This window comes from Molossus molossus, unplaced genomic scaffold (genome assembly GCF_014108415.1).
Source record: "Molossus molossus isolate mMolMol1 unplaced genomic scaffold, mMolMol1.p scaffold_m16_p_2, whole genome shotgun sequence".
Classification (NCBI taxonomy): Eukaryota; Metazoa; Chordata; class Mammalia; order Chiroptera; family Molossidae; genus Molossus; species Molossus molossus.
Window position 1 is genome coordinate 67,511,746 of NW_023425355.1, and position 19,852 is coordinate 67,531,597.

The 19,852-nt window shown below is 39.4% G+C and overlaps 1 protein-coding gene and 1 pseudogene across 1 annotated transcript in view; one reads left to right on the forward strand and one right to left on the reverse strand.

Annotated features, from left to right (window-relative positions):
• GPC4 (glypican 4) overlaps positions 1 to 19,852 on the reverse strand; it is a 179,268-nt gene that overhangs the window by 145,462 nt on the left and 13,954 nt on the right. The window lies entirely within an intron of this gene.
• On the forward strand, positions 2,257 to 3,573 carry LOC118635781 (annotated as a pseudogene).

Consider the following 19,852-nt stretch of genomic DNA (forward strand, 5'->3'; position numbering starts at 1 on the left):
ATAAGGTATTTATTTCCTAGAACAGAAGGGCAGCATTTTATTGTTACTGGACACTTCTCTGTATAGTTATGTGCAATGTGAATGTCTATTTCTGAAAATAATTTCCTCTCTAAAGTGTTGTCTTTCCTTTGAAACCAGTCTTTAACATGATCAAAAAAACTCATAGACACAGAAAATAGTATGGCGATTACCAAAGGGAAAGGGTGTGGGGGTGGTGGGGAGAGGGTTAAGTGAGAATAAATGGTGATGGAAGGAAACTTGACTCGCGGTGGTAAACACACAATAAAGTGTACAGATGATGTACTATAGAATTGTACCCCTGAAACCTATATCATTTTATTAATGAATGTCACCCCAATAAATTAAATTAATTTTTTTTTAATGTTTCCACAGCCAGTTGGTTGAGCACCAGGAGGTTGCTAGTTCAATTCTCAATCAGGACATATGCCCCGGCTGTGGGCTCGATCCCCAGTAGGGGGCGTGCAGAAGGCCACCGATCAATGTTTCTCTCAAATTGATGTTTCTAGCTCTCTCTCCCCCTCTTCCTTCCTCTCTGAAATCAACACAAATATTAAAAAAAAAAAAACATTTTTTAAGTTTCCACAGCAAGGGACTGATTTTGTAATCCATAAGGGGAAAAGTGCATAGAAAAGAGATGCAGACACAACTGAATACTATTAAGATCCAAGGCCAGAGACTGGAAAGAAGACCTACTTCCAATATGCTTTCAATTATTCTATAAAGACAGTCCACCTGAGATCTCTAACATGCAGCCAGCCCTAGTTAGACTGGTTCCAGGGAAGCCTTCTTACCACTCAGCCCTGGTCCATGCTTCATCCACACCAGCAATTCTGAATAAGCAGTAAGTCTTAAATAACCTAAATCTAAAACCAGAAGTCAAATTTTTGCATGCTAACTGGCCCTCCGAAGCAGCACAAGAGGGTCTTGGTGGAAGGACAGACTGGTGATAAGAGCCTTGGTCCATGGGCCCTCAAGGGCAGCACTTCTGAGTAACACATACAAAGTAGGTCATATGTGAGCAGCTACTACATAGATAAAAGGAACTTATGCTCAAGAATGCAACTTAAGATATTAATTATAGTCTATGCTATAACAATTATTTTGAAAATTTGAATGTGCCCCAATGAGATTGTTGTATTAGAAATCATTTTGAGCATAATGTAAATCTCATGTTCACTTACTAGTGGTTTCGTCAAGAAATACTAGGTAAAAGTAGAAAAGTTCAACCAGCTGAAACAAACCATGTAGGAATACATAAAATGCACACACATAAAGCATCTACCAGCTTCCTCAGTTCATTGTGTTATAAGTCACACCCATTCACATTAATATTAGCAATTTTCCATCTGATTTCAGATCACCTTCCTTCTTCTACCACTTTACAACCCACAAGCTGCAATCTTCGTACTCCCATTCCACAAGCAAACTGCAGGTGTTTATAAAGGTAAAGTGCCATATTTACTGTAATATTTATTTATTTCTTAACCAATTAGCACTGCAAAACTGTGCTACTGTTTTTATTAGGTTCCTTCATTTTCCTATGTGCCACTGGCAAAGTTTTTAGTGCAGTGCCCTAATCCCAATATTCCCATAAGGCCTGTGGTTTTAACTCATGATTTGGCATAGCACAGTGATTTTTTAGGAATGAATATGTGTGTAATAGAACTGACTATACTTTCCTTAAATATTTGTACATTCAATAAGTTAACTGGAAGTTGCACACCTAGTTGATCCCTATTTCCCATTTCACCAGAAACCTTCCCAGGGGAACATATACCAGGAATCATCTCCCTTAAGCCCCACATATCTAAGTAGAATATGTACCAAAATCAAAATGTCCAGCTACTGGTTACATGAGATCAAAGCATATTTGTCATAGAACGGGAAAATATTAATAATAAGACAACAAGACCAATTAAAAATGGGAGAAAGACCTGAGCAGACAGCTCATCAAAGAAAATATAAAGATGGGCTCCCCTCACCCTCTCCTTCTCGCTGGGAAAGACAACACCCGGGAGGCGGACTGGAGGCAGACAAGGTGCTGGGGAAGATGGGCAGTGGGGCGGGGCCGGTAGGATCCCAAGTCCATTTTGCAGCTGTGCAGGGCACTTGGAAGATGGGTGGCCCTAGAGGGGCCTCCTTTGTCAGTCACAAGGTGAAAGAAAAACAACCAGATTTCTTTGCTCTGGGAAATAACTCTGAAGAATACACCTGCATGCAGGGACAGAGGATGTGATGGAGCTGCTTGAAGATCTTAGGTGCCCAATCTGTTGCAGTCTGTTTGATGACTCTTCGAGTTTTGCTTTGCTTGCACAACTTTTACAAAAAATGCTTAGATGGGATCTTAGAGGGGACTGGGTGGAATTCATTGTGGAGGTCATTTCCATTCAAGTGCTGCACATGCTGTAAGGAAACTTCAGCTTCTGGAGTTAACAGCCTGCAGATTAATTACCCCCTGAAAGGTACTGTGGAGAAGTATAGCAAGATCAAGGTCTCTCCCAAAATGCCAGTGTGCAAAGGACATTTGAGGCAGCCTCTCAACATTTTCTGCCTGGCTGATATGCAGCTCATTTGTGGAATCTGTGCTACATGTGGTGACCACACCAAGCATGTCTTCTGTCCTACTGAAGATGCCAATGTTCAGGAAAGGGATGCCTCTGAGGCCCTTTCAGACCTTTGAGACCTGGCATTGGGGAGATGCTCTTTCTCACTTGGATACCTTAGAAACTAACAGAAGAAAATCTCTACAGTTACTGACTAAAGATTCAGATAGCCCTGGCTGGTTTTGCTCAGTGGTTAGAGCATCAGCCTGCAGACCAGAGAGTCCCGTGTTCGGTTCCCGCTAGGGGCACGTACCAAAAAAAAAAGATTCAGATAAAGTGAAAGAGTTTTTTGAGAAGTTACAACACACATTAGATCAAAAGAAGAATTAAATCCTGTCTATCTTTGAGACCATGAAACTTGCAGTTATGCAAGCCTATGATCCAGAGATTAACAAACTCAACAGGAACAATAAATGGCCTTTAACATAGCCGAGTCCTTCAGAGATGTGTCAGAACCAATCATATTTCTGCAACAGATGCAGGAGTTCAGGGAGAAAATGAAAGTAATCAAGGAAACTCCTTTACCTCCCTCCTCTAATTTGCGCACAAACCCTTTAATGAAGAACTTTGATACCAGTCAGTGGGAAGATATAAAATTAGTAAGATGTGGATAAACTTTCTTTGTCTCAAGACACTGGCACATTCATTAGCAAGATTCCCTGGAGCTTTTATAAGTTCTTGTGGTAGTCATTCTGCTTGGCCTTCTCATTTTCTTCGGTCCTACTATATTCCTAGAATGGTCTTTATTAGATGAATTCTTAACCTGGAAAGACCCATCTTTCACACTTCAGTTCCTATCTGACTAAATCACCTGATTTTGTAAAACAATCAGTTTTTTAATGGGAAGAGGTAACAGATAGGTTTTTCATTTTCAGTGAAAGATTCAATATTTTACTTTGGTGTGCTAAATAATGTTGCAAAATTTATGTGCAAATATAAACTATTATAAAATCTGAAAAAAAAAAACAAAAATATAACATAAAGATGGCAAATAAGCATGTGAAGAAAAGATCTATATCATCTCACTGGAAAATGCAAATTAAAACAATTGTGAGATACCACTACACATCTATTAAAATGTCCAAAATGCCAAACACTGACATCACCAAAAGCCGGTGAGGATGTGGAGCAAAAGGAAATCTCATCCATTGCTGGTGAGAATGCAAATTGCCATAGTCACTTTACTTTGGAAGACAGTTTGGAAGTTTCTCATAAAACTAAACATACTCATGCTCCTTGGTATTTATCTAAATGAGCTGAAAACTTATCTCCACACAAAAACCTGCACACAGATATTTACAGAAACTTTATTTATAATATCACACAATCTGGAAGCAGCCAATCTGTTCTTCAGTAGGTGAATGGATAAACTGTGGTATATCTAGATAATTGAATATTATTCAGCGCTAAAAAGAAATAAGCTATCAACCTAAAATTGTTCTAAAAAAGTCTATTAAACATATTAAGGGTAGCTCTTAAATAAGTTTAAAAGCTGTTTCAAAAACATTTATGTTTATTATTGTGACAAAGCAAGATGAGAATATTCTGAGAACTATAAAAATGCACAAAGAATCATACTTTGTGTCCAAATGAACCTACTACTCAGAGCAAATAGCCATGCACAAGATAAAATTTTTAAAGCCCTAACTGATTGTGATACTTTGTGTCCAAATTAACCTACTACTCAGAGCAAATAGCCATGCACAAGATAAAAATTTTAAAGCCCTAATTGATTGTGATAGTTTTTATTCCTTCCCAATAAAAAGGAGCCATGCAGTCTTTTTTCTTTTTTTCCTGAAAGGAACAGTACTATCAATTTTTTCAAAGTTAATTAGTCTCAAGGATCTCTGTCAAAGCCATGTCCTTCAGCTAAAGATGTGAGTGAAGCCATACCCTGTTAAATCTGCAGTGAATTAAAGTCATTTCTTTCTTTTTAAAAAGCGTGGGTTTTTTCCCTGAGGATTTCAAAGTTCAAACTTTGAAAGAAGAAAAGAGTGAGGAGAGGAGATGAGAGGAACTTTAGAGTTGCTATAAATGTCTCTTTCTTCAGTTTGAAAGGTTACTTAAGAATGCACAATTACCTGAATAGGAGTGAGAGTCCAAACCAAAAGCAGACTCTGGGCAATGTCTTTGGCACATGTAAAGCATTTCTGAAAAGCTTCAGACCTTAGGCTATTGAACTACATGAACTACACGTACAAACAGGGACCTTGAAAGGTCAGACATCCCTCCCCAAGGGTGTCAAAGACCTTAAGAGTAACCAGGAGCCCTAAGAAGCTACCAGTACAGATGTCAGATCCCAAGCACACTCATCCCCACAACTCTGCAATTCTCTTACTAGCCAGCATTCCAGTTTCTGTCCCACTACCCACTCCCAACAAAACAAATAACTGCTATCTGTCAAGCTGAACTCAGCTCAAAAATTAAGGTCCTCTCTGCATAGTCTCTAACCCTCCTGGGAAGCAATGCCCTTCAGCATCCCTGTAGAAGCCCTTCAGAATTCAAAGAGGCCTCAGATCAGAGCCAGAAAACCCTCAGCCAGGATTTACAATAACAGCACATCTGTTTGCATAGAAATATTAAAATACATCTTAATACAAGTAACTGAGGCCTCCAAGACCCTAGTATTGCCTCCATACTGTTCCCCAGCACCTTTCAACTTGTGGGTAAATACACAGCCTCTTCCTCACAGGAACATGTCCATTTTGACTTTGTAGTACAGCATTTAGTTCAAGAACTCAGTAGCTCTTGCAAATTGGGTGACTTAGAGTGACATTTGCAAATCATTTTTTATGGGGTGGCAAGTCTGGGAAAAAGGAACATAAAAATGCTTGTAATTGAGATTGTCTTAGGAGAAATGTCAGAAACACTAAAGAATTCAGTTGTTAATCAAGGACAGGTAATAGATTAGGCTGCTTTTTTAAATAATTAATTTATGTTTGTTACAGATGTTTTTCCTTTTCCCCCCTAGACACCATAGGCTCATTCTTTTGGTTTTGATTTTTACTTAAATGTACTTAGAATCAGAACAGAAGTAATTATCTTAATAATGGCACCGCCTCTCCTTCTTAGGACACTTAAAGCATCTTCACATGCTATTTTATTTTGTCTTCACCACAGCCCTGAAGGTATTATCTCATTTTATAATTACAGAAACTGAGGTTCAGTTTTGATCAGAAAACTAAAGATATAAATTCTCTTCTGTGTCTGGCCAGTGTGGCTCAGTGGTTGAGCATCGACCCATGCACCAAGAGGTCACCAGTTCAATTCCCAGTCAGGGCACATGCCCAGGTTGTGGGCCTGATCCCCAGTGGGGGCATGCTGGAGTCGCCCAATCGATGTTCTCTCTCATTGTTTCTATCTCTCTCTCCCTCTCACTTCCTTTCTCTGTAAAATCAATAAAGGGGAAATTTTTTTTTAAACTTCTTCTGATGCTGGTGAAGTCAATATAAGATTCATTGAAATAAGTACAGGAAGTGCCTAGACCTAAGCTTAACCCAGAACAGGCACTCCAGTGCTAGTTAAAATGCAGGTCATCTAACTGCCGAGCTATTTCTGCTGTTCCCACATCTATATCCTGAAAAATTAAGCAGCCAGAACTAATGTTTGAGTTGTAGATGGATTATATATGTGTACATATTATTAAGCCATTGCTAAAATTAAAGGACAGTCCTAAAATAATACCAACTTTACACAGGGAGAGGACTAGGATTTCGGCTTTTTTGAGAACACTGATACTTGTTCTTTGTGCATCAACTTTCCTGTGTGGGGGCCTTATGGGTGGGGGGTGGAGTGGAGGCTGTTAAATAGCAATAAGGGCACTGGAGTCCATTTTACCTGTTTTTTCATTTGTTTCCTATTTTCTTTTTTGATCTTAGTAGTTCTTTCAGAGGAGTCTATCAGGGACACAGATGGAATTGGAAAATGTTTAAATGAAGAATTCATATTTGCTTGTTTAAATTAAAATTACTTCTAGGCACATCACCAAGAAACTTTGTCTGGAAAGTAATTGGGCAAAGCACAAGGGCTCTTAATTTTAACATGTAATGTTTCAAAGAGAATGAAAGGGACATGATTTTATTCCCTTTCAAAAAACAGCAATGAAGATCCTGATGATCCTGTATTACACACAATAAGCAGCCCTTAATGGTATTAATGGAAATGAGAGGCAGGTGCATATACTCAGAAACTAAAGAACAACCTGACAAGTGGCTATTAAGTCAGAGATCAGTGTATTCAGATCCCCTTTTGCCTCCCTTATTTTAAGGACCAGCTCAATAACTAGCAGAGTTATTAAAGTTATAATAGTCCTAATTCACTCTGACATACTTGAAGTAAAATACCTATTCTCTGAGTACAAAGGACTACCCCCTCCCTGCTCCAGTTTCTAGTCTGTTTAGTTTATGACACTAGAGCTAATTTTATACAGAATTAGATTTGGGGGGTGAAATCACTCATATGTTAATCCACTCAGTGCTTCTGGACCCCAAACTAATACTCATGGCCATTAGAGGCCAGACAGGCTGTCTTAACTTGAGGGAGGCAGCAGCCAGAAGCCCCTAAGTCTCTCCCTCTGTGAGTTCAATCAGGGAGTTTCATGCAACTTGACATGTTGGTAGTAGTAGAAGCTGGAATCTGCAGTACACAGAGGAGGAATACCTGCATCTGTGGTGAACAGGCTGTTTAAATCTGCTCGATGACTTAAGATCAGCTATATCCTGACAGGATCCTGTTTTCATATATGTCCATATTACAAAAGCAAAGTGGCTTTATGGACAAGGGCCTAAAGTTACCCTTGGGGGGGAATAAAAGTCTCTCCTTTGGTCTCCCAGTATTTCCTGCTATTGTAGTAATGATGCATGAAAGACAGCAGTCGGTTTCAATTATATGCTGCAAACAATTGTCCTGAAGCATGTTGTAGGGATATTAATTCCTTGTTATTTATAGTTGTCTGCCAGAGTGAAAACAGCAGAGAATTGGAAGCAATTCTGGTGAGCAAAGGTTAACTTTTAAGCATAAAGTAAAAAGTAAGTAAGTAAGTAAATAAATAGATTTGCCTCTACCCCAGATGACTGTGTTGTGACCACAAAAAACACATGTGGCCAGTGCTGCAAATTGAGGGTATGTACTGCTATTGGTTTGATGGCCAGAAAGACTATAGTTGACCCTTGAACAATACAGTTTTGAAATGTGCAGGTCCATTTTATGCAGATTTTTTTCAATCAACACTGTAAATGTACTTGTCTTCCTTATGATTTTCTTAACATTTTCTTTCCTCTTGCTTACTTTATTGTACAAATACAGTATATAATACACATAACATGCAAAAAATGTGTTAATCAACTGTTATTGATAAGGCTTCTCCAGTCAACAGTAGGCTATTAGTAGTTAAGTTTTGGAGGAGTCAAAATTATACCTGGGCCTGGCCAGTGTGGCTCAGTGGATTGAGTGTTGTCCCATGCACTGAGAGGTCGCCAGTTCAACTCCGGTCAGGGTACATTCCTAGGTTGTGGGCTCGGTCCCCAGTAAGGGGTATTTAGGAGGCAGCCAATCGATGTTTCTCTCTCATCAATGTTTCTGTCTCTCTTATCGATATTTCTATCTCTCTATCCCTCTCCCTCTCTATCTAAAATACACACACACACACACACATACACACACACACTCCTCACCCGAGGACATTTTTGCATTTATCTTCAGATAGAGCGGGAGGGAGAGAGGAATGAACAGAGAAAGAAAAACATCGAGTGGTTGCCACCCACATGACCCCAACCAGGGCGGGGACTAACTGCAACCAAGGTACTGTACGTGCCCTTAGTGGAAACTGAACCCAGGTCTCTCTGGTCCACGGGCCAATGCTCTAACTGCTGAGCAAAACTGGCCAGGGCTAAAATTATTTTTAAAAACTTATACCTGGATTTTCAAAAGCATTGAGGTTCAATCCCCCACCCCCCCTGTTGTTCAGGGTCAACTATATTCTGAACATATAATTGATCCTTTGAGTTACATCTTGTGGAGGAGTAATTGTTTAAAAAATTTGGAATAAAGAAGCATATTTGAATGTTAAAGCCTTGCCATTTAACTTTCTAAAAGAAAAAGTTGGTTCAAATTCCCACTCTGAGACTGTGCGCTGAGATATGGAGATCAGAGTCTCCGTGGCCTTTCAGAAATTCATGTGCAACATTCCAGGCACAAGCCAGAGAAGCAAACCGTAATCATATACACACTGGCTAAAGCAGCTTGCACTTCTCAGCATCTTACTTCAAGCAGAGAGGCACAACCAATCCAACTTTCTCTTTAGAATCCAAACAACAAGGGTGATTCCAACTTTTCTCAAAAAGCTCCTTGGCCTAGCTCTTCACCTAAAACTGCTGTTTTATCTTAAATGAAATTAGGTCTCTAGCTATTTGGCTATCCCCTGGGCTATACATGCTATCACCCTGTACCCCTCCCTAGTCTAAGAGCTTCCTCGCCTCCTCTCACCCACCTACTCTTCCTTCTTAATTAATTAGCACAGAGAAGAAATTTGCTAATTAATTTCACTAATGTCTAGCTTAAAACAAATGGGGATATACTGACACATCACCTATCTGGAACCTAAAAATAAACCCCAAAAGTCTCTGATCAGCCAATGTCCATGGGCTGGAGAGGTCCTCACTCACAATTCCTATAGGCTTACTTGGTGAAGAATTGGGGTGAGCTTAATGCTATGATTTCTAAGACCACAAGGGAAGCAGCCAAGAAGGAAAAACAGGAGTTGCTAAAAGCAGGCATGCTGACAGCAGTACAGAATGACAGCTGATAGCAAGGAAGGAGACAAAAACCATTCAGAAAGCTCAGTTCCCAGAACTGCTTGTTCCAAGGTTTTATTGTATTCAAAAATACATATGCAATGAGGAAAGGGCTTTTCTCATATTCCTCTTATCGTTCCAGATCATCTCATCAGCTCTCAACACATTTGCCATGAAGCACAGAATATCAGAGCTGGAAAGGATCTTAGTGATAATCTAGTTCAAAGCCCTCATTTTATGAACACCAGGAACAAGGCCCTAATATAACCACTTAGTGAATGCCCATCACTTAGATGGCCAGTGGCAGAGCAGGGAGCAGCATACAAGGCTTTCTCCTGTCTGGCAGTGATACATTTATGTGCTTAAAATTATAGCTTATTTCTACTTGGAGAACAACACAACAAAAACTAAACTAAAGCAAAAATTCGGCCTAGAGTCTAATGTAAATATTGAAGTTTAATAACATTAACTGGGAAGTAATTAGCAGGACAGTACATGGAATTAAAAGGTATGTATATTGTCAAGTTTCTAGAAACCCCTCCCTAATCTAATTTTATTGACATTATTGTTGTTATTTCTATCATCTACCTTCACTTACGAGACTAAGACATTATCTTTAATATCTGGGCTCTCTACATTACAACGAATTCCTCAAGAATCATGCAACAAACATCCCTTCATGACAAAGTTTTCTCTGCCTCAGCAGACGGCCCTCTTTCCAAGCAGTCTTTGTTACAAGAGTTCTAGTACAAAAAGGCAATGTGCACTGCTTTCTGCTCCCTGTTCTCACCCTTACTGATCACTCCATTTCCTCCCAACAGTCTACTTGTGACCCAGAATTGAAACAACACAAGAAAAGGGGGCCTGGCAAATAATAACCTTGATCCTAAACTCTTTTAGCTATCGTAGCTTCAATTGTTTCTACTGGTAAATTCTTTAAGTCAGTTTCAATCTTACATCTTGTTAATTATTAACGAGTTTTAATATGTTAAATGTACTGTAGTAGACAATACCAAAAGCTCTTCAGGTATAGAAGGAGGTCATAGGAATCAGAAAAGAAAATATTCCCCTACCTTTTTTTCCCCCTACTTCCCCCACCACACCTTTTTAACAAAGCACCTGGAATATTATTGTATGTTGAGTTGTGCATGAAGCAGGACATAAAATGGAAGGTTTGGGAGAAGACGGATAAAATTATGGAGAATTAGAGCATAGAGTAAGATGAGGAGTGAGAAAAGTCTTATGTAGTATAGAAGATTTAAAGGGATACATACATAGTTCTAACTTTTACGATATTATAAAGGCCCATTCACCCTAGAAGTGAAAATTTCAGGAAGCACCAACAACCAAAGGTTCAAAGAGGTGGGGAGTGATCTCAATTATACCAAAGAAGCACTAGCTTACCCATTAGGCAGTCAGCAGTCAATGTGCTATCCCTAGTAATAAACTTAAGAAAGCATGGCTAAAGCAAATCAGGGCTATTGGGAGAGATCATTGAACATCAGGGTCCCTGGGACCATCAGAGACACTGTGCTGGCCTGGAATCTGTGATTGATCCAAAGGGACGGTTCCTTCTGAGAAGTATACCTAAGCTTGTGAATGATTTATTAGTTCTGTTTATCACAGGAAATTAATCTACACAGTTACTGCATCTTCTATAGCCTAATTCTGTTCCCATAGAGGGTACCCCAGTAAAAGGCAAAGACCTAGATATGGTGGTGTAAAGGGTACCGCTGCCTTCCAACTGCAGGCCTTATTGGCAAATTGCTGTTTCAAGGCCCCCTTGAGGAAAAAGAGCAGAATAATCACTCACCACTTGTCAGACAGCCCCCAAAAGCAGCAGCTAACTTCCCTCTTCTTCCATTTATATGCCCCCATCCTTTACCCCACCTTTAAGCACCTCTTTCACCAGCCACCTGTCAAAATAAAACGAGCCATGGATCTTTCAAAAACTGACAATGGAAATAAGCCATTGGATGATTTCTTTCCAGGACCTGTTGAAAGATAAAAGATGAAGCAGACAGTTTAAAAGGCAAGACTGTACCCTCCCGATCACAAAGCTGAAAGCAGACAAACCATGAAAGCCAATGACACAGGAAACGCCCTTTGACTGGAGACAGACATTAGGCATAGAAAGTTATTTTCCATAAAGAATAAGACGCTAAATTAAGGCATTTCACAACTAATAGTCATAAAATAATTTCATTGTAAAAAAAATGGGAGGAGGGAGAGTAGAGGGTTATTACAAGCCTCTCCTTTTAGAAACAATGACACTGCTTTCTAGGAAGTTCTGTTCAGATAACAAATGCTTTAGAAAGGGTGTTTTGTTTTGTTTTTTAAAGTGACAAATACAGACATGTGGGAAACTCTCCTCCAAAGGGCAGACAAACCACAGAAAAAGGTACTACTGCCCTTCAAGCAACTAATTTGTATCGCCTTCACGTTCAGTCCACATTTCCACCAGGCAATATTTTAGCTGTTTCTGGGAATATTGCTGAACTAGGTTTTTAGATGCAAGTTGCTGGCAAGAGCTGAAAGAAGGTGCATCTGAAAAATACTTTAAAAAAATAACTGAGCCTCAGTTTCCGCTGGTTTTTCCAGCCAGAAGATATGGGGACTTCTCTTTCTGGCACTGGAACCCTGAGCGGGGCACCTGGTGTGGGACAGGGACCCCTCAGTCCTCCGGAAGGACCTTCCCAGCCGCGGGAGCCTCCTGATTTTTATCCGCCACACTTGGTGTGGGACCAGCCTGTCTCGCTGCCGCTCCGCCGCCACCACCCCTCGCCCGCCGCCCCTCCTACCAGTCTGGATGTAGCTGCTTTTTTAAATTCCGTAGTTGTAGGACTTCCATTCAGCTTGATTTCAGGCGGCTGTGAATGATGGTTGTTCTGTAGTTTAGTTGTAACTTTGATGTGGTTGTGGGAGGACGCAATACCTGACGTGGCTGGAGCCCCAGGCAGCTCCCTAAAGGGCCGGTGCACGGACTTATCGACTCTCTCCCTCTAAGCTTGGAGGGGAGGCAGCTCGAGGGGCACCAGAGACATACAGCGAAGAACTGAGCTGTTTGGCACTGGAGCGAGGGCTGGAGAGGGGGCTTCCTCGGGGACAAACGTGCTGTAAGAGGCCTTTGTTCCCTTTGGGAGCCCTTCCTGGGGGCGACAGACAGAAGCCATATCTGGGACTCCAGCAACCTGGCTCACACTGGGAGCCCCGCCCTGCTGACTCCCTGAGGCCCCGCCCCACTGACTCCCTGAGGCGAGGCCCCTCCCCACCCCACACAACTTTCAAGCCCACCCAAGCTGTTGCCACTTGCTTAACCATAGGATTGGCGGGTCTTGGATCCTGCTTCACTTTTTCCCTAAATTCTTTCAAACGAGCAACATCGGGTCTCAGCGAGCCCCATACCTCTCATTAAGTAATACACAGAAACAAACACAGAGAGGCAGCCAAAATGAGGAGACAAAGAAACAGGTCCCAAATGAAAGAACAGAACAAAACCCCAATAAAAGAACTAAGCGAAAGGGAGATAAGCAACCTAACAGATACTGAGTTCAAAATACTGCTTATAAGGATGCTCAATGAACTTAGCAAGGGCCTCAAGAGCATAAAAAAGGACCAGTTAGAAATCATGGATACACAGTTAGAATTGAAGGAGGCATTAACTGAAATAAAGAATAATTTACACAGCTTCAATAATAGAATATGTAAATCCAAGGAGCAAACCATCGATTTGGAATATAAGGAAGCAAAAAATCCCCAATCAGAACAGCAAAAAGAAAAAAGAATCCAAAAAATGAGGATAGTGTAAGGAGCCTCTGGGACAACTTCAAGCATGCCAACATTTGCATCTTGGGGGTGCCGGAAGGAGAAGAGAGAGAACAAGAAATCAAAAACCTGTTTGAAACAATAATGGCAGAAAACTTTCCTAACTTGGTGAAGGAAACAGACATACAAGTCCAGGAAGCACAGAGTCCCAAACAAGATGAACCCCAAGAGGCCCACACCAAGACACATCATCATCAAAATGCAAAAGGTTCAAGACAAAGAGAGAATCTTAAAAGCAGCAAGAAAAAGGCAGCTAGTTACCTAAGGGAGTTCCCATTAGGCGGTCAGCTGATTTCTCAAAAGAAACTTTGCAGGCCAGAAGGGAGTGGCAAGAAATATTCAGAGTGATGAAAACCAATAACCTACAACCAAAATTACTCTATCCTGCAAAGCTGTCATTTAGAATCGGACATATAAACACTTTCCCAGACAAAAAAAAGTTAAAGGAGTTCATCACTACCAAACCATTATTATATGAAATGATGAAGGGTCTTTTTGAAGAAAAAGATAAAATGTATGAACAAACAAAATGGCAATGAATACATATCTACCAACAATGGAATCTACAAACAAAATGAACAGGAAGTACAGAAACATTCTCATAGATACAGAGAACATTTTGTTGGTTGCCAGTTGGGAAGGGGGTTGGGGGAATGGGTGAAAAAGGTGAAGGGATTAAAAAGCACAAATTGATTGCTAGACTGACAAACCTCAAAGGGAAAGGGGTTGGGGGGGGGGTGGGAAGAAATAAACCAAAGAACTTATATGCATAACCAATGGATACAGACAATAGTGTGGGAAAAGGTGGGAGGGGGGCGGGAGTGGGGAGGAGGGGGTCAATGGGGGAAAAATGTGGAACATCTGTAATACATTTTACATCCAACAATAAAGATTTGAAAAAAAAAAAGACAACTGGTGGTTGCATTTAAGCATAGAATCACCATAAATAAAGCAGTTGCCCATGCAAAACAAAAAAAATAAATAAAAAATAAAAAAATAACTGAACTCTTAGAGGTGACCAACTCCCAGGGTTAAACCTCAGATTTCTTCCCATTTACCTTCCCTGCATACATGGAACAGAGGAGTTTGGTGTGTGCTGCAGTTAGATTAGGCTTTAGGCACAATGAGAATGAATATTTCCTTCTTTTAAATCTTGTGAAAAGTAAAAAAAAACAAAAAAAAACCTGACCATAATATTTAACTTGAAATTGTTCAATAGAGGCCAAACTCCTTAGAAATGAAGATGATCATTGTTGTGCTCATTAAAAACCCCCCTGCACACACACACACTTACAAACCACCAGAAATAATCTAAATGTCCATATGGGGTGCATAAAATACACTATGGCACATCAACTTAAGGGATTATTAAGTAGCCACTTGAAAAATGTAACTGTATAGAAGTATAGAAGCATTTTTATAATTTCAAGTTATATTTAAAATAGATATGCCACATAGTATATACTACAATTTAAACCACATAAAAATATATACATCTGAATAGGGATTAGACTATGATACGAAAATGATGTGCAAGTTACTTTTTATTAATGTGGTAATATCATCTTTTCAATTGGAAAAAAATTTAACCTACCATAAACAAAAATCTCTGGAAGCCAAATAACTCTGTGATAACTCTTAGTACCAGGTACAAAGTCCTGGTAGCAGAGTTAAGCCAGAGAGCATAAAAATGGCTGAAGAAGCAATAATGCCTTCCAGAGCCTCAAAATGGTTTCAATTCCTAGATCTGAAATGATGTCAGCCCATAGGCTCTCATTTCCCCTGGTTTTCTGGCCATTGCAGGTAGCTATATTTGCTGTTGTGGTGTTTTTTAGCTACTTATCAGAGAGCTGCTCTTAATCAGAGACCAAGAAATATGAATTCATACACAAAAAGGAAACAGTTACTGATAAAGATAGGAGGGGTTTGATTCTTTAGACTGAAGACAATCCAACAGACCTAAAAGCCTAACTGAATTTCTCAAACGTTATTTCTTTGGGTTTTATGGGAGAACAGTATAATGAAATCATGTTGACGACACGATCACACTGTTTGATCATGTATTTTACACAAGATCCTATATAATAAATTCTTTGCACATTTAACATGAAGAACACGTCTTGCCTGAAGAACTATTGTTTCTTTTTATCAGATAATTGAGAAATGCATAACCAAAACAGTTCAGTATCCTGTTTTATCTCAGTTATCTGGAAGCTTACCGGTCAACTAATGATGGCTCACTCATTCACTGAAATAGCCTTGCTTTTTAAATTCTTTTTTTTATTTTGTTAATTTGTTAGAGATATTTCACCTTTGTTACCCCATTGACACCCTCCTCCCCATCCCCACTGCCCCCTCCCCAGCTTTGTTGTCCATGTCCATTGGTTGTGCATACATGCATATAAGTTCTATGGTTTATCTTTTCCCTCCCCCCACGACCCCCTCTTCTGAGGGTTGTCAGTCTGTACCCTACTTCCATGTTTCGCGGTCTACCCTATGATTTGTTGATGGCAGCTCTTAAAATTCTTTATCCCAGCCCTGGCCGGTTTGGCTCAGCAGTTAGAATGTTGGCCCGAGGACCAATGAGTCACAGATTCTATTCCAGTAGAGGGCACGTACCTCAGGGTCGTGCGGGAGGCTACCAGTCGATGTGGCCCTATCATATTGATGTTTCTCTCTGTCTCTCTCTCCCTCTGTCCCACTCTATCTAAAAAAAAAAAAAATTCTTTATCCCACCCTTCTTCCATGTGCCATTTTTTTCCTACTTAGATAAATGTGTTAATCTACATAATGCATTAAAAAAAGTCCCATAGTGAGTACTCAGTAAATGCTATCCATTGTTATTAAAATAATTAGTAACAATTATTACTATGATTGGAGGAATCTTATTGAATATGGATTAAATACTTAAGTAAGTAGAGTTTATATTATAATTAAATTTTTAAAACCTTGGAAGAAAATGTGACTTCTTAAAGTTTCAGGAATAAACATTCAAGACCTATGGTTGAAAAATCAGTCCGTAATTCCTTTTAAAACTGTACCCTTGATGTTTAAGGGATCAACAGATTTCTATTAGTAAACCAATTAGTGGGATAAAGAAATAACCAGGTTAGTCTATACCTGGTTGTCTCTTTTTTTTAATGAAAAATATCAATACTGACTGATGAAACAAAACGAATATTAGGAAAGGGAGAAGAGAGAGGAGATAAGAAAGAAAAGTCTGGTCAAGGTCACAATAAATTGTTTAAAAAGAAACATGAGCATAAAGCCAACTGCTTCAGTGGACAAAATTCAATACAACTAAGAAACATACTTAAGGTATGTGACATTTGAAGAAATCTCCAATATTTTACATTCATCTGGGTGAAATGCCCTATTATTCCTTATTTAAATTAGTGATCAAAATTTACCTTCATTTTGCAAACAATGACTATCACAATTAAAATACTTTAAGTACACTGTAATGGTCCCTTGAAAACTGTGTGCAATTGAGGTTATACTTTCTTCAAGAGCATATACTACTGCCCTGACCGGTTTGGCTCAGCGGTTGGAGCGTCGGCCTGCAGTCCAGAGAGACCCAGGTTCAGTTCCCACTAAGGGCACGTACCTCGGTTGCAGTCTGTCCCTGGAAAAATGTCCTTGGGTGAGGATAAAAAAAAAAGAGCATATACTACTAAACATATAATATTATAAAATTATAAGGTTTGACATAAACTCTGATCACATATCAAGTAACTGTTGAAAATGGTTAAAAAACAAACAAACAAACTCCTTTATGACCAATATTTATTATGAAAAATACTTAATACTTCAGGCAATTTATATTTGGCAAAATATAGGATCCAAATCCACATTTCTTCTATTTTTTTTTTAATTCTCACCTGAGGTTATTTTTCCATTGATTTTTAGACAAAGTAGAAGGGGGGAGGGGAAGATAAAGAGAGAGAGAGAAACACTGATGTGTCTCACATCGACTAGTTGCCTTCCACATGACCCCAACCAGGGCCAGGGATCAAACCTGCAATCCAGGTATGTGCCCTTAACCAGTAATCAAACCCACGACCCTTTGGTCCAAGGGCAAATGCTCTAACCACTGAGCAAAACAGGCCAGGGCAAATCCACATTTCTTAAAAATCATCCCAGGAAGCCACAAGCATTGGGATAATACTCAAGCATATAACATATTCAAAGACATTACTTAAATTGATAACTGCACCAAAGGCAATCATTTCCCTTTATTCTAAAGGATCAGCTGACTTTACTCTCACATTAAAAACACCTTTCAATTTTGGAGGGTTGTTTTTTCTTTCTGAAAAATATGAGGGTACAACTGCAGCTAGGACTTCAAGGAGGATAACAAATATCCTATTACTAAGAGCATAGCTGCCATTAATTAGTTTCTCATTAATATGGTCAATTACAGAAATGTCTTCTATAAGTTTGACTAACAGGAAGGAATATGGGTTGAATTAAAGAATATTTTTAAAGAAATGCAAACTTTCATACACAAAGTTTACACACACACCCTGGAAGTATTGTACACTAAAGCAATTTAAAGACCTACTTTAATAAACATATACACTTGTAATTAACACAATGGTTTCAATTTAAATGGCTGTTACTAAAGTGTTTGGAAATACGCTCTCCTCCTATGTAGGTGTTAAATATCTCCTAATATTGTACTTACACCATTCATTTGCTCAGCCAAACCTTTTACTACAGAACTAGCACAGATAAACAAGATCAGCCTCAGCCTCCGTTACTCCAGAATTTCACTGTATTTTTCTTCATTCTTGAGTTTAGTAGCAACTAAGAAAATGTTAGGGCTCTGAAAGAAATATTAAGAGGTTACCAGTGAAAATGATACATGCTGTGTTTGTTTTAAAAATAAAAGCAAAGACAAATTAATCACTTCCCCCTAAACTTAAAACTGTGTTTAGACAGCTAAGGATGGGTTTATCCTTTCATGAATTCACATATCTTAGTCAACACCATGAGTACTTCATAGCATATGCACCATTAGATCAATTAGACAACAAGAAACAAAATGCTTATTTCTATTCTTAATCAGGCAATTTATCCTTATTATTATAGTATTTAAAACAGTACATATGCCATAATCTTCACATTAAATTAATATTCATAATAAGCACATCTTAATCTGCATATGTAAGGAGGACTTGGCCCCTGCATACAACCATATGCACCCAATTCACTACAAATGCAGTCAGTTCACTGTATTAAATGGTGAACTTGGTGCTTCAGCCTCTGTCATTGCAATATAAGTAATGTAGTCTGCCTTACAGGGGTGGGGAACCTTTTTTCTGCCAAGGACCATTTGGGTATTTATAACAACATTCTCGAGCCATACAGAATTATCAACTTAAAAATTACCCTGCTATATTTGGTCAGGCTAATTTGGTGAGGCATGTGATGTTAGCTGGTACTGATTTTAAGGACCTTATACGGACCACAGGCCAGACATTCCCCACCCCTGGGAGGGGTCTGGATTAGAAGATGGCTAAAAACACTGGATTGTAACCAGGAAACACTGGGAATACTGGGATTTCATGACTACTCATGTACTTCTAGGTAAAACTGGCCAGCACACAAGGTGGTGCCTCTACCCTCAAGGTCCCTAATCAGAGCTTTGCATTTCTGAACAAAATAACAAAAATAGGGCCCTATTTTTATCTGCAGTATTCATCTAAAATTCTGGAAATCATTCATTATATTTCCATTAACACTGAAATAAAATTCTAAAAAACAATCTTACTTGAAATGAGGAAAACCCTGTTCTCAGAGCCTAGGTGTATGGTAAGGAAGGCTCCTTCCCATGCTTTCATGATAACTGCTGAAGACTTATCACTCAGGCTGCATTTGCGTACAGTCCTATCTCCCTGGCCAGCTTCTACACTTGATCCCCACAGCCAAGGTCCTCCTTTCCTCTTGGCAACCTGCATACTTGGTCACCATTAATAAAGGTTTGGGGAAGAGAAGGAATCCTGCTACGAATTGACAGGTGCATATGATCCATATGTTGCTGAACCAAACTTCTATTGTAACAATCATTGCTGGGCTAAAGGGTTTTGTTTTGAGTCAGTCACCATTGAAAAACAAACAAACTAGTATTTCTGTGGTCTATGGGAATGAGAATAGATGCTGACCTTTCTTAAAAGCCAGAAGGCTGTTTTGAATTTATTTTAAAAGTTTTTATTGATTGATTTGAGAGAGAGACAGAGAAAGAGAAAGGAAGGAAGGAAGGAAGGAGGAAGGGAAGAGGGAAGGAGGAGAGAGAAGGAGAAGAAAGAGAGAGAGAGAAATATCAATTTGTTGATCCACTTATTTGTGAATTCATTGGCTGTTTCTTGTTTGTGCCCTGAGCAGAGATGGAGCCTCCGACCTTGCTGTATTAGGGCAATGCTCTAACCAACTGAGCTACCTGGCCAGGGCAAGCCAAAAGGTTTTTATACTCATGTACTGTGGTAGTCCCACTGCAAACCACTCTGAGAAGAGAAAACAGTGCAAAGTGGCACAACAGTTCACTTCGCATTTTCTGTTATAATCGAGTTTCTAAAACGATGGCCAAGGTCTATAACCAGAGATGAGACT